Source organism: Syzygium oleosum, unplaced genomic scaffold, assembly GCF_021117445.2.
Source record: "Syzygium oleosum isolate NSW1041296 unplaced genomic scaffold, Sole_v2.1 Sole_v2.26, whole genome shotgun sequence".
In the NCBI taxonomy this organism is placed as follows: Eukaryota; Viridiplantae; Streptophyta; class Magnoliopsida; order Myrtales; family Myrtaceae; genus Syzygium; species Syzygium oleosum.
In genome coordinates, this window is record NW_026607510.1 from 3,883,273 (window position 1) to 3,899,304 (window position 16,032).

The 16,032-nt window shown below is 38.8% G+C and overlaps 1 pseudogene; it reads left to right on the forward strand.

Moving 5' to 3' along the window:
* Positions 1 to 6,509: 6,509 nt before the first annotated feature.
* Positions 6,510 to 9,788, forward strand: LOC115681974 (monooxygenase 2-like; annotated as a pseudogene).
* The last annotated feature ends 6,244 nt before the right edge of the window (positions 9,789 to 16,032 follow it).

The following is a 16,032-nucleotide window of genomic DNA, read 5'->3' on the forward strand; positions in this document are numbered from 1 at the left end:
TTGAGCTTACATAACCAGGTAAACAGCTATTAAAAGACGAACGGATTTGCTGTTGTCGGCTAAGTTCATATATCAGAAATTGAAATCAAATGTTTAGGAAAACTAACCTGAAAGCAGTACAAATAAATAAACAGAATGTTGATCCGAGCCCAACGACATAACATCGTGTCCTTAAGACGAATTTGGCCCCTCAATCAGTACCCGAGGATATTGGACAATCGTTTCCCAGGATAGAACGGATCTCGTTCCTCTGAAGTGGTATGTATTCAGAGGACTCCTTCAAATGCAACTTCGCTGAATAATCGCACAAAAAATGACAATGATGAAGAATGAGAGTGCAACAATATGACTCGCGGAAAAACCAGAGAATTACTCTTCGACGGATGTTATTTTTTTTTTTAAATAAAGAGTCAGAATGAACAGTTGCTAATAACCGAAGAGTTTCGTTCGGTCATGTGCGAATGAATAGTCACCAAGCGAATTTCGGATATAGAAGGACGAAAATGAAGAGTCACCAAGCGAACAATTTCGTTCGGTTCGGTTACTCTCACTCTCGGACAGATGGTAGAACCCGAACCCACGAACAGACATATCTGTTTGAAACAAAAAGAATAAATTCGGGAAAAATAAAACTGACGGGAACCCGGGCCCGGCCCGGCCGGACGGACGGCGGCGAAACCGACCCAGCTTGGCGTAGGTCCTCTCTCTTCCACAAAAGTGGGGTACCCCTTGGGGCCCAAACCCATTTGAGAGGCTCAACTATTTAAACCCATCTCCCATCTCTCTTCTATTCAATGTGGGACTCCTCCATCCACACCTCTTATTCACTTTACAAGGGATTTGTACCCAAAATTCCAACAATCCCCCACATGAATAAGAGATTCAGTTTTTCCTGACTCTTCATATAAGCATGAGATGCAATGTGCGATTATTCCATGAGAAAATGTTGCATCAGGATAAGTAGTCTGAGACTTTGAACTTTCCTTAGTGAAACCCATCGGACTTACTCGGTCAATCAGTAGACTTGATGTCTTTGAACTGTCGACCTTTGGTGTAAGCCTAGACAATAGAAATCACACAACTGTTTCTCGAACAAAATTGGTTCTCACTGTTGTGTTCGTTTTGGCCATGAACACCGCCTGGTCTCATGAGTGTTTTAGAGAATTCAGCCTTTCAATTCTCACAGAAGCGGCCCTCACTTCACACTCACATAGGTGATTTCTGAACATATAGTATATCACATACTCAATTCAGAATCATTAAAAGCTTTTGCTTAATCTTCACATATTAGTACTGTCGTCATCCGGGAATGAGTCAAAAATTTGACAGTACTCTACGCTGTCTTCATAACTTAGTTGTCCCTTTGAACCTAGATCTTGGGATCTCCAGTCAACTAGGCAGGGTTTCCGCTATGATGACTTGTTTATAGGCCTTAAACCCATTCCCCTTGATGTTTTTGCAACCATCTCTCTAGTTAGGCCTTTTGTCAATGGATCCGCAACATTATCTTTTGACTTCACATAGTCAATGGTGATAATTCCACTAGAAAGAAGTTGTCTTACTATGTCATGTCTTCGACGTATGTGTCGAGAATTACCGTTATACATGACATTCCTTGCCCTTCCTATTGCCGATTGACTGTCACAATGTATACAAACAGCGGGCACTGGTTTAGGCCAATTAGGAATATCTTCCAAGAAATTTCGAAGCTACTCTGTTTCTTCACCGGCTTTATCCAAAGTAATAAATTCTGATTCCATAGTGGATCTAGCAATACAAGTTTGTTTGGATGATTTTCAAGACACTGCCGCTCCACCAAGTGTGAATACATATCCACTTGTCGATTTTGTGTCTTTAGTGCCGGTTATCCAATTTGCATCACAGTATCCTTCAAGTACCGCTGGATATTCTGTGTAATGCAAAGCATAATCTTGAGTATGCTTTAAAGTAGCCCAATAAACGTTTCATAGCTTTCCCATGATTTTCATTTGGACTAACTGTAAATCGACTTAGCTTGCTCACAGCACAAGCTATGTCCGGCCTAGTACAGTTCATGACATACATTAGACTGCCTAGTATACTAGCATATTCATTTTGAGCTTTGCTTTCACCAATATTCTTTGAAAGATGTAAATTAACATCTATCGGAGTCTTTACTGGTACAATATCTAGATTCTTGCACTTTCCAAGAATCGTCTCAATATAATGGACTGTGATAGAGCTAATCCTCTAGATATCTTATGGATTTTAACTCCTAAAATAACATCTGCAACTCCCATATCTTTCATATCAAATTTACTTGTGAGCATGCGTTTGGTCGCCTTAACAACCTCACTATCGCTGCCCATTATAAGCATGTCGTCTACATATAAGCACAAAATGGCAAAACCATTTTGAGTGTTCTTAACATATACACATTTATCACACCCATTAATCTTAAAACCATTCGACAACATGACTTGGTCGAATTTAGCATGCCATTGTTTTGGTGCTTGTTTCAATCCATAAAGTGACTTGATAAGCCGACATACTTTCTTCTCTTGTCCTGGAACAATGAACCCTTCGGGTTGTTCCAAATATATTTCTTCTTCCAAATCCCCGTTTAAGAAAGCCGTTTTCACATCCATTTGATGGATTTCAAGCTTATATACCGCTGCTATGGCAATTAGCATCCTTATAGATGTAATTCTAGTAATAGGTGAATAAGTATCAAAATAATCAAGACCTTCTCGTTGCTTGTATCCTTTTACTACAAGCCTAGCCTTATATTTATCAATAGTACCATCCGCTTTCATTTTTCTCTTGAAAATCCACTTACATTGTAGTTGTTTATTACCAGGAGGAAGGTCAATCAATTCCCATGTATGGTTTGACAAGATGGATTCAACTTCACTATTGATAGCTTCTTTCCAGAACGGGGCTTCTGGCGATGTCACAGCTTCTTTGAATGTCCGAGGCTCATTCTCTAACAGATACGTTAAGATATCAGGTCCAAAAGACGTGGAAGTCCTTTGTCTTTTACTACGTCTAGGTTCATCCTCCATTGGATTACTTCTAGATATAGTATCTCGAGGCCTCTTATTATTATCAATTGGCTCATATACTATGTTATACGAAAATATATTTTCAAAGAATGAAGCGTCCCTTGATTCAATGATCGTATTAACATGTATATCTGGGATCTCTGACTTGTGAACAAGAAAACGATATGCATTGCTATTCTGAGCATATCCGATAAAAACACAGTCAACAGTCTTTGGTCCTATCTTAACCTTTTTAGGCTTAGGAACTGCAACCTTAGCCAAACACCCCCACACTTTGAGATAATTCAAGTTAGGCATTCTGCCTTTCCATTTCTCATAGGGAGTTTGTTGTGTCCTTTTGTGGGGTACTCTATTTAAAATAAAATTTGCTGTTAAGACAGCTTCCCCCCACAAATTCTGCGGTAAACCAGAACTGTTCAACAATGCATTCATTGTTTCCTTTAGGGATCGATTTTTTCTTTCCGCCACACCATTTGATTGTGGTGTATAAGGAGCAGTTATTTGGTGAACGATACCAAACTCAGTACAAATTTCCTCAAAAGGAAATTCATATTCACCTCCTCTATCACTTCTTATCATTTTAATTTTCTTATTTAACTGAGTTTCAACTTCAGATTTATACGTTCTAAAAGCATTCAGAGCCTCATCTTTGCTACTAAGCAAATAAACATAACAATACCTTGAACAGTCATCTATAAATGTGATAAAATACTTATTACCACCTCTTGACGGTATTGATTTCATATCGCATATATCTGTGTGTATTAAATCTAAAGGTTCTGTAACTCTATTATCTACAGAATGGAAAGGAGGCTTAGAAAATTTAGATTCAACACACACTTGGCATTTCTCACTTGGACAGTCAAACTTCGGCAACAGTCCCATATTCATTAATTTCTTTATCGACTTATAGTTAACGTGTCCTAGTCTAGCATGCCAAATATTAGAAGACTCAAGCACATAAGAAGAAGCAACTTTATTCAAATCATCCTTGGTTACAACACTCATTACATTCAGCTTGAACAAACCATTACTCAGATAACCCTTTCCTACATACATCTCATTTTTGGAGAGTACAAACTTATCAGATACAAAAATCAACTTGAAGCCATTCTTGCTAAGGAGAGATCCAGACACTAAATTCTTGCGAACATCTGGCATATGCGGAACATTATTTAGTGTCACAATCTTTCCAGATGTCATCTTCAGAGCAATCTTTCCGACACCTTGAGCCTTAGAGGTTGATGAATTACCCATATAAAGTTTTTCGTCACCCCCCACAGTTGTGTAGGACGAGAACATCGATCTATTTGCACAGATATGATGAGTTGCTCCAGTATCAATCCACCACTCCTTGGGGTTTCTCACCATATTACACTCGGATATCATAGCAATCAGATTGATATCATCAACACCATTGGAAATCTCTTCCATCACATTAGCCTGAGTTTTCTGTCTTTTCTTGGCTCTACAGTCTTTGGCTCGATGTCTAGACTTGCCAAAGTTGAAGCACTTGCCAACGAACTTCTTCAGGCCTTGGGTGAATCCCTCTCCAGACTTGCTAGGCATTTTCCTCTTCTTGTTGGGTTTCGATCCTTCTTCAACAACATTGGCCTTTGAAACCTCTAGGTTCTTCCCAACTTTCTTCTCAGAGAGCCTATTGTCTTCCTCAATCCTCAACCGAACAATCAAGTCTTCAAGTGACAACTCCTTTCTCTCGTGTTTGAGATAATTTTTGAAATCTCTCCAGGATTGTGGCAGTTTTTCAATGAAGGCAGCCACTTGAAATGACTCACTTAGAGTCATTCCTTCAGCATGAATATCATGCATAATCACTTGAAGCTCTTGAACTTGACTTAAGACGGTTTTTGAATCAACCATCTTGAAGTCCAGAAATTTACCGACAATGAATTTCTTCAATCCGGCATCTTCGGTTTTGTATTTCTTGTCCAGACTATCCCATAACTCCTTAGCCGTTTTCAGCGGACTATAGACGTTATAGAGAGTATTGTCCAGACCGTTGAGGACATAGTTGCGACACAGGAAGTCAGAATGCTTCCATGCATCCACAGCAGCAACCTTTTCTTTATTGGTCTCTCCAACATCCAATTTAGGACTATCCTCATTGAGGAATCTAGCCAAGTTCAAGGTCGTGAGATAGAACAACATCTTTTGTTGCCATCTCTTGAAATCCGTACCATTGAACTTTTCTGGCTTTTCTCCGTGATTCGGAATAGGGTTGACCGGAGTCGAAGTCGAAGCCATTTTTGAAATAAAAGAACATAACATATTCACGAACAGAATCGGAAATATATGACTACGAACAGAATCGTTTGTTCAAGAACAGAATTGAAAATTTTTAATATGAACAGAAACGAAATATTTGTTCACGAACAGAATTGAAAAATTGTAACAGGAGTAGAATGCATGTATGAACAGAATCGTAACGCCAATCTAGATATTTGACAGAAAAACTCAATGAACAATGCATAAGAATACGCAAACCATACAAATCATTAGACGAACAGAACCGAAGATAATTGAAAACAGAATAACATTTCAATGCAAATTCGTCTTAAGGTTGTTGTCGGCTAAGTTCGTATATCAGAAATTGAAATCAAACATTAGGAAAACTAACCTGAAAGCAGTACAAATAAATAAACAGAATGTTGATCCGAGCCCAACGAAGTAACGTCGTGTCCTTAAGACGAATTTGGCCCTTCAATCAGTACCCGAGGATATTGGACAATCGTCTCCCAGGATAGAACGGATTTCGTTCCTCTGAAGTGGTACGTATTCAGAGGACTCCTTCAAATGCAACTTCGCAGAATAATCGCACAAAAAATGACAATGATGAAGAATGAGAGTGCAGCAATATGACTCGCGGAAAAACCAGAGAATTACTCTCTGACGGATGTTATTTTTTTTTATTTAAAATAAAGAGCCGGAATGAACAGTTGCTAATAACCGAAGAGTTTCGTTCAGTCATGTACGAATGAATAGTCACCAAGCGAATTTCGGATATAGAAGGACGAAAATGAAGAGTCACCAAGCGAACAATTTCGTTCGGTTCGGTTACTCTCACTCTCGGACAGATGGTAGAACCTGAACCCACGAATAGACATATCTGTTCGAAATAAAAAGAATAAATTCGGGAAAATATAAAACCGACGGGAACTCGGGCCCGACGGACGGCGGCGGCGGCGTGTGCGGGGAAACCAACCCAGCTTGGCGTAGGTCCTCTCTCTTCCACAAAAGTGGGGTACCCCTTGGGGCCCAAACCTATTTGAGAGGCTCAACTATTTAAACCCATCTCTCATCTCTCTTCTATTCAATGTGGGACTCCTCCATCCACACCTCTTATTCACTTTACAAGGGATTTGTACCCAAAATTCCAACATTTGCCAATTTCAAAGCAAAGAAACAACACCCTACCCGCTCACAAGCTTGAAGACGATTGTATATATGGAGGAGGTGGTGATAGCGGGCGCTGGAATTGCGGGGCTGGCGACCGCCGTGGCCTTGAAGAAGGTTGGCGTCCAAGCGCTTGGACACTTAGCACCGATATCTATAAAACTTCACGGAGGCCTGTGCAATTTAGTACAATATGGTGCTTTTATTCACCACAAACTTTTGTAATTACCGATACTTTTTTGATGGTAGCTTTTGCTTGGTTTTGAAAGAAGAATATGTTGGCCCATGGTTTTCATAGAAATCTTCCTTAGGATGAACCCTAACATCCTCTTGCCAAAGAAGGTAGTACGACGATTAGTGTGAATAAGCGACAATGTCGACAACAGCTTCTTGTTTTCTTATTGATACCATGTGTAAATATGGAAATTGATTAGCTAAAAGTGTTTCTTTGGCCAATGGCTTAAAGATAGCAGTGACCAATTTTATTTTCAAAATCTGATGTGGATAATCAATCTTAGAGAAAAGGGCAAAGTATGCAATATCGAACTATAGTGAACATTAATTTCCTACCTCCATTTAGAATTCTACTTGTCATTATTAGAAGCAATCACAAGGGCAGAGTATATTGTTGTATGTTTATATAGATTACACGAAAGGAGAGTTTTGAGGGTTGGAGAGGAGGGAGAGCAGTGAGAGAAGGGAATTTGCACAATTGGGACTTGATCTTTTTACCTACTCCATTTTTTTAAATTTTTTTTTATTCCCTTCCATTAGATTACTCGAAGAAATAACTTCACTGATTAATATTTCGATCTTTTGGTATTTATCTATCAGGGGTTGCATAACTGATGTCAAGACTAAAACGATTCGAGAAGTGCAATTCGGTTCATATGATCGGTGAATCCCAAATTCCTTCATTTATATCTCCTGCTAGCATTTAAACACTTGTTATTTCCCTTTTATAATGTTTTTGAGGCTGGTTGATTCTAGCAAATAGGTGCACTAGGAGTGTATTAGATCAATTGATTTCTTGTACCGATCTTCTACTATTTTGGTTGCACGAAATGATACCTATAATCATTAAGAATATACCATGAAAGGGACAAACTACACTTAAAGTTAAATGTGCATCTATGTGCTATTGATTACTACGAAAGCTTAAGCTATTAGAGTACAACAGAGAAAATATATTTTACATCCTAGCATTCACCCTTAAGCGAATACCAATTTAATGATGATTCAGCCTTAAGCGTGTGAACCCGATGGGTGGGCGAAGGACATGTTGCAGACATAACTCATGATAAAAAGGAAAATGGGTGAAATGAGTTGTGCATCAAACTCAAGACCTTTAATTATGATATCATATAAAATTTTGTGGAACCATCATCAATCCTTCTGAAATCATAAACTTTTGTAGTAAACGTTTGTATACACAATTTTATAAGGTATCATAGTAGGACGATCTAAGTTTAAGAATTTTCGGGCTCCTATTGGCACCCCCATTATATGTTTTCACAATTCAATCGTAAGCCAAAGTTTATTCTACACATGAGGGAGAGTATTATAGAATTCAAATATAACATCAAGCTTAGCTTCATCTAAAAGCTTAAGCTAGTCGGACAAAGGTGTGCAAAACTTTTAAGTGCTTCAAGTATATCTTCCCTATGTTGACAGGCTCATCTCTCAATTGTAACAATTTCAATCATTTAATTGTTAATTCATGCATGACTTTTAGTACGCCAAAGATAGAAAAACATGTACGCAGCAGGAACGGAGGCAAGCTAAGAATAGTTCACCGCAAAGTCTTGTTGGAGGTTCTGGCAGAGGAGCTTCCTCACAATACCATTCGATTCTCTTCCAAGATCACTTCGCTCAAAACCCAAATCGAACAAGGCTCATCCACTTGTATCATCGCACTTGACGATGGAACTACCATAAAGTCTAAGGTCACTATAGTAAATTTCTCTTATACCTTCTTTTGAATTGAATTAATATGGCAACTTTCCCACTTTAATTTTCCGAGTTGCAATTGTGTATTTGTTGTACATGTAGGTTGTTATAGGATGTGATGGTGTGCGCTCCGTTGTGGCCCGTTGGCTAGGACTTTGCTTGCCGGTCTATTCAGGGCGGTCGGCGGTGCGCGGGTTGTTTGTGTTCCTAGAGGGCCACCGATTTGGCGGCGGCCTCAGAACTCACCAATTTGTGGACGTGGGAAAGAGGGCTGGTGTTCTTCCTCTCAATGACAAGGAATTGTACTGGCATTTCGCGAGCAAGTGTCCTCCTAAAGGTAACATTGATTTAACTTTCCTATAATTATCTTCCTTTCAGTGTGGAATTTCATTTTTTTTTTAATGATATTGAGCGAGTTGCTTTTTTCGTGATATTTTGCATGGAAAATTAGACAATCTACACTTAATTGGCAGAAAAAAATGAAATAGTTTTTAACAATTCATATATTTGGAGATGTATACATACATACATACATATGCATCAACTTTTTACAAATATTTTCCAATCAATTTTGTATGAGTCCTTTCAGATTGTCAACTTTCAGTGGACTATCAGTAATTGCTCACCAACTCTCCTTTCATGCTTTGTTGGGAGGGGAAGGGAGGGAAAATTGAAGAGGCCCAGGAAATTGGGTAAAAAACAAAAAGATTTGTTTGAGAAGAAACGTAGGGAAAATGAAAAGATTCCGAGTTTTTTTCACACATTTTCTCTTCACCATATCCCAAACAAAGCGTTAATGTCCCAATTTAAGGTATGGAGAAGGGAGCTAAACCGGAAACGATACAAAGGGAAGTGAGCGAAAATTTGGCCAAGGACTTCCCGCCCATTTACCTCGACGTGGTCAAGAACTCTGATCTTTCAAATTTGACATGGGCCCCGCTGATGTTCTGATACTCGTGGGATGTTATATTCGGGAAATTAACCCGGGAAAATGTCACAGTGGCCGGAGATGCTTTGCACCCGATGACCCCCGATTTGGGCCAGGGAGGATGCTCAGCGCTCGAGGACGTGGTGGTATTGGCTTGGCCCGTCGGGGACTCGATTTCCAAGCACGGAAAACTTGTGACCCACGACATGAAATTTTCCCTAGAGAGGTATGCAAAGGAGAGGAGATGGAGGGCGGCCACGTTGATAACAGCATCGTATTTGTCAGGTTGGGTGCAACAAGACGGGTCTGGCCGATTGATGAAGTTCCTAGGGGATGTAGTGTTCTACAGGCTGCTCTTGACTAGAGGAGTAAGTAGTGTTACACGATATGATTGTGGGAAGCTTCCTTGTGTCTCCTCTTTGCCTGCATGTGGATCCGGAATCTCCAGCTAATTTCTAAGTTGCAAATGGGAAATTTGCCTTCTCATATTTCGTTTTTTTATGGAACACGATGAAGTTAGTTTATGGTAATTGATAAGGGAATGGCGCATGGTTTGTTTTTGTTATGGCTACAATTACATATTGTGACCAGATACTTTGCGACTTCCTAATAGCAATTGTTCGACATGTTATTAAACGTCTTATTCTAGTGATGCATGTCTTTAAACAGCTTCATCTTAAAAAATTAGGTGTGAAATAGTTAATATATCCTAGTTGACTTATTATTTATTAGCATAAACTTTTGAATGAAGATGATTTCCTGTGCATCAGAATTCTGCTACTATAAAGTAGTTCTAAGGTGCGAAACAAAATTCGAAGAGGGGCTTAGTGGCTAAAAGGCAATCCCTTTTATAGAGGCTTGGAGTGTCATTTGTGTGTGGGATAGCATACCTGCCACAAGTCTTGTTTTCGTTTTCCATTATTTACATATTAGCACCCATTTATTGGTATCTAGGCTTGGATTTTGCCTCCTTCTGGGTGATTTCCCCTAATGAAGATATTGGATTTTTGTTATGGACTCCTAACAAATGATGTCAGAGCCGATGGTTGATTGGTGGCCCACTCTCAATATGTATCTCTAAGCAACCTTTATGGTTTGATTTTGTAGAAGAGACCTAGAGTGAAGGTGGGTGTTATGGTGTAGCAACGCTATCTCGATGACCTTCATGGTTCCGGTCCAAAGAAAGAAACCATGGATGCAGGTGAAGGAATCCTATGACCAATGCGGTTCCCAGGTAGCTTTCACAGTTTGGTTTGGCTAAAGAAACCTGTCTTTATGTTTCTGTCTGGAGAAAGAGACTAAGGATCCTGTCTTTATGTTTTGGTCAAGAGAAAGAGACCAGAATTGAAGGTGGACGTTGTTGTTGCAATCCTCACGAGGCAACAAAAAATTCAAGTTGAGACATATTGAAGTAGAATGATACCTAAATTAAGGGAAATCATATATAACACTAAGCTCACATGTGATGTGGAGATTGTTGAGATGCACGTCTGACTTGTGTTAAAAAAGTTCAACATTAGAAAATTGGTATTCAATATATAAGTAGTTGACACATAACTCATTAAGTTAAGACTGTAAGTGAATGTGTGTTTAACGGAATATGTTGTCGTGACTCAGACTTAAGCTCCCTTTGGTGATCTCCCTAAGTGAGGGTATTAGATTTTTACTGCGCACTCCTAACAAGAACAAAAACCTCACATTCATTAGCAAATCGTCCAAACCAATCGTGCTTTTTAATCACAACTATTTGATCAGAAAAAGTCATGCAAACAACCGTTGCTTGGCTAGGAGCGCGAGCTCTATTGATAGATAGCGCACGTGAGGGACAGAGGCTTGTCGGCGTAATTTGTCGGCAAGAACCGAACATCGGTAGTGGCACACAGTGAGGGGTCAATTTGGTTGAGGATAAAGATGGGTTGGGTCTATTTTTTCAATGAAAATAATTTTGTTTTGATTTTAAAATCATTAATTTAATATTTTAGATTATATCTCATTTGAAGTTACGAGTTAAGGCCTAATTGCTTGAAGTTTCCCCCAATTTCAAGACCACCAAAACGGTGTCATTTGGGTTGTAAATCCACATAAGCAAGTGATTGCATTTAATGTACAAGTGAATTTGTCACATCGGAGCTCTAATGGCGACATTGGACGAAAAGTTGATAGAGGCCCGATTTGGGTATAGAATGATCGTTGGTGAATTTTTATGAGACTAAAAAATTTTGGGTCAGAACTGTGACCTGATATAAAGCTAGTGTTTTTTTATTATTTTGGAATTGGGCCTATAAAAAGGAGAACAAGTTTCAAAACATGCATTAGGCGCTATTGATGCATCCAAAGGCTCTGAACGAACTGGGCCCAGAGCTCGTGTCAGAGGCCACAAACTGACGTCTTGCTGGGCCACTTAACATGGGCCTATTTTGCCCACTTAGCTATTGAATTACAGCTGTTTTCTGCCCTTTTTCCCCTATTTTTTGTCCTTTCTTTTTCTGTTTTCTGCTAGAGTTTTGTTATTCAATTGTACAGAGCACATGCGGCAATGAATAATTTTTGTCCTCTTTTGTTGGGTCCTAGAAGTAGATGCAAGATGACAATACATCTGAAAGTTTCTGAAAAAAGGACCTGAAAGATAAATATTAGCCGTCCTACTTTGAGATGGCAATGCAAGTCGGCCCCTTGGAATTAGGTGCCAAATTGATGGATAACATATTTATGGGGACCACGTCCAAAGGAAAAGTTTTCATTCTTGTTGGATGAGAGTGAATTATGTGAGTTTGTCCTTACTATCTATTCTATAGTTCATGTTCACAAGAAGAAACCTACAGCTGATGGTCCATCTCCAAAAAGCTGATTCTTAGGAATGATGAATTTGTAAGCACGTTTGGAACGAGATAAGCTGCTTCAAATCTCATCTATGATCTTATGGTGGAGATTCTATCTTTAATTACAAAAATTCTATAAAATACAAACTACGTTTTCCAGCGAGCAACACATGGAATTTTGACTAATGGGGAGTGGACGCACATTTGTGAAAGAGATAGCATTAGCTCTAATATCATGTGAAATTTTGTGAGACCATAATCAACTGTTCTAAATTGTTATATGAATATGTGGTTTAATATTTAAATATTTTATCACTAGAGTAACTTTGGGAATATTCTACATACCAATGAAAACCCTAGACTCTTAGAAACTTCAAGCCTTTTTAGGTCATCTTGGCCACCTCCTCTATCTATTGTGCCTTGAAAATCTCAAGTGTGTGACAATCGCTCTAAAAATTTTTGATATATATTTAGAGCTTTCGTATTAATGGTAAATGACCACGGAAGTGGCAAAATTGCCATAGCTCCTTTCAAACTCATTTCTATTATCCATATCCAACATAATAAGAAAAAAAAAAGCATTATTTTCAAAACACTTCCCTCTTTCTTGAGTTTTCCTTTATGATCCGGGATGGACTAAGAGAGAGAGTGAGTGTTAGATCATGGAAGGTTAAGTTTAGGCAACTCTAGAAAAGGGTGGACGACTCAAAGGAAGTCCAAGTTTTGCATAGTCGCAATCTCAAGTGTTGCATAGTCGACAGGAGATTGTGAGCCCCTTCAACATACTGGGTAAGTTCTCGTCAATTGCGCCCAGGACTTGCCCTCGTCAATCGTGCCACGGCAGGGCCCTCACACGAGCATGACCATAATCACTCTCTATCTCTCTTGACTTTTCTTATGTTATTATTGTTGTGGTAATACAAGCATGTTTAAATCCACTATGGTAGTCCATATGTGATTACTGAATTTCTCAAATAAATTATTTTACTTGTTTAACATTGATTGCTCAACACTCTTTTGGCTAGTTAATATTGTTCAACTTTTATCCAATAATGTTATGTTTATGCACGTTTTTTAACATGCCAAAGATACAAAAAAGCACGATTTGCATTAAGCAGGAATGGAGCCAAATCGGCTCACCAGAAAGTCTTGTTGCAAGTTATGGCAGAGGAGCTACCTCCAAATAACAGTCAATTCTCTTCCAAGGTCACTTCGGCCAAAACACAAGTAGAACAAGGCCAATCGATTTGTGTCGTCGACATTTGATGATGATGGGGCCACCATAAATTGAAATAAATTTCGGTAATTGGCAAATTTTAATCCGTCAGAACCATAATTATTGTATCTATAGGTTTCTATAGGATGGGACTGCGTGCACACTATCGTGGCCTATTGGCTAGAAGTTCGCTCGCCGGTCTATTCTGGCCGTGTTCCCGGAGGCCCACGGACTTGGCCGTAGCCACGCGATTCACCAATTTGTGGACGTGGGCGACATGGCTAGTTTAATTTATCGCGAGCAAGTGTCCCCGTGGTACCACGGATCTAATTCTTTTATTTTATCTTCCATTTGTTTTAGGTTTCATTTTTTAAAGACATTGCATGAGGCCCCTTGTTTTGTGGTATCTTAGGTGGAAAATTAGCAAGACTGCTTTTAATTGGAGGAAAAGAAAAAGTTATCAGCAATTCATAAATTGGGGGATGATCGTTGAGATGATGAACATTCGCCAGTTAAAACCAACTTTTTGACAAATTATTTCCAACAAACTTTTGTAATCTTTTGTTACGATTTTTTACTATGAGTTAATACCACGGAGAACCTCAAATTAATATACTTATGATAAATTTACTCCAAACTGGTACAACTGTGATAAATTTACCCCAAACTAATTTTTTTATCACCAAAAACTCTAAACTGGTATATTCGTGACAAATTTACCATCCGTCAAATTGAATTAATACCACAAAAATCACAAACCGGTACACATGTGACCAACGGAGGATAAAACTCCAAACTGGTATATCCGTCAACTGCCACGTGTCATCCAACTTAGCAATTTGGTGGTAAAATTTAATGGAAATTAATGGAGGGTAAAATTGTCACAGGTGTATCAGTTTGGGGTTTTTGATAGTCAAAAAATTAATTTGGGGTAAAATTATCACATATGTATCAGTTTGGGGTTTTTAGTGGTATTAACCCTTTTACTTTGACTGGACTATGGTACTCTTTCGACAATTGCTTACCATCCTTGCGACCCCCACATTTCAATTCAAAGTACGGGAAAAGTAGTAGACCCAGAAATGGTACAAAAGCGAAGCGATCGAGGTCGTCATGCGCTCCGATCTTTCGAGTTTTTTTTTAATAAAAAAAGATAATTAAGTTTCATTACTTTAAGTAGTTTTTCCATTAAACGACGCATGGGCCTCGGAGACAATGAGGTTCCATAAAACACTAGGGGGATTAGTGAGCCAGTCTCTAGAAAGGTAGTTGCATCTATATGCCCATGCCGATTTTTAAACTACCTGTCTTCATTTGCCGAGCGACCGGACAAAAAGTTTCCAATTTTTGGTGGAAGAACGGTGATTCAAAGTTGGGACTCCACTGGAAAAACTGGAAGGCTATGAAAAGAAGGGAGGATCGAGGAGGAATGGGGCTTAAAGACTTATCATCCTTCAGTAAGCTATGCTTGGAAAGCAAGATTGGAGAATAGATCAAAACCCTTGCAGCATTTGGGTACAGGTACTCAAAGGATCTTTCGAGTTTGACATGGCCCTCGCTTATGTTCCGATGTCCTTGGGACGTCCTATTTAGTGATCTAGCCCAATCAAATGTGACAGATGGTCGGGGACGCTCAATTGATGAACCCCGACTTGGGCCATGGCTGATGTTCAGTGCTCGAGGATGCGGTGGTATTGTGGCTCGATTTCCGTGAACTAACTCGTGACTCAAGTTATTGGGTTCGCCTTACTGACGTGATTTACAATCCATTTTTTGTTTCATATTAATCGTAAAAGTTTTGAGGCAAGTAAATTGTTGTGAGCTGGCATGTTTAACATCATCCACGTACGAAGAGAAAGACGTTAAGGAATGCAGTATAATTCAAGTTTGATATCTAAGAAATATCATAGTAAATTATCATAATTAGAAACTCCAATCCAAAAGCATATGTGATTTGATTAACAGGAGTGGACATAGATACCGAATGGACAGTATTTGACTTTGATACCATATTTGAAAGCCCAACCTAAAAGCTTAAGCTATTATGTAAATGAAGATTGTATGTATACAAGGAATATTGTCGCGACCGACCTCCGGTTTTATTTTCAAAAAATGAGGGTCTCGCCTGGTATGCGCTAAGTCTAAGTTTGAGACTTAACTTAGGCTCTCCCAAGCTTATACCATATCACGACTTAGGGTTTAGGTTTTTAACCTGCAAGTGGTTTTTATCTAGGAGACGCCACTAATTGGTTTATGGTGAGTCGATTAGATACCCAAGTAAGACAATGGGAGAATTGCTTACTTCTACGAACCAGAGATTAAATGAGTTCGGAGACTTGGTTACACTAGTTAAATAACTAATGCCCTTTCGGTACTTTTTTATCATGTTCATTTCAGAAAATATTTGTCAGGCAATTTGGATTGATTTTAGGACCTTTCTCCTAGCATGTGAAGTAATCAAGCGAGTGCACAATCATTAGTGATTAGCAGTCAAGATAAATATGTAGTCTAGGGTTCTAACCCTAACTAAGGCGACAACATTCAAAACATAATAATTTATACAATTATTTTCTAATTAAAAACATGTATAATAATAACACAACAGTAGTAAAAATAACATGCAAAATACTACCGTATAGCCCTATAGGTTTATTTGATTTA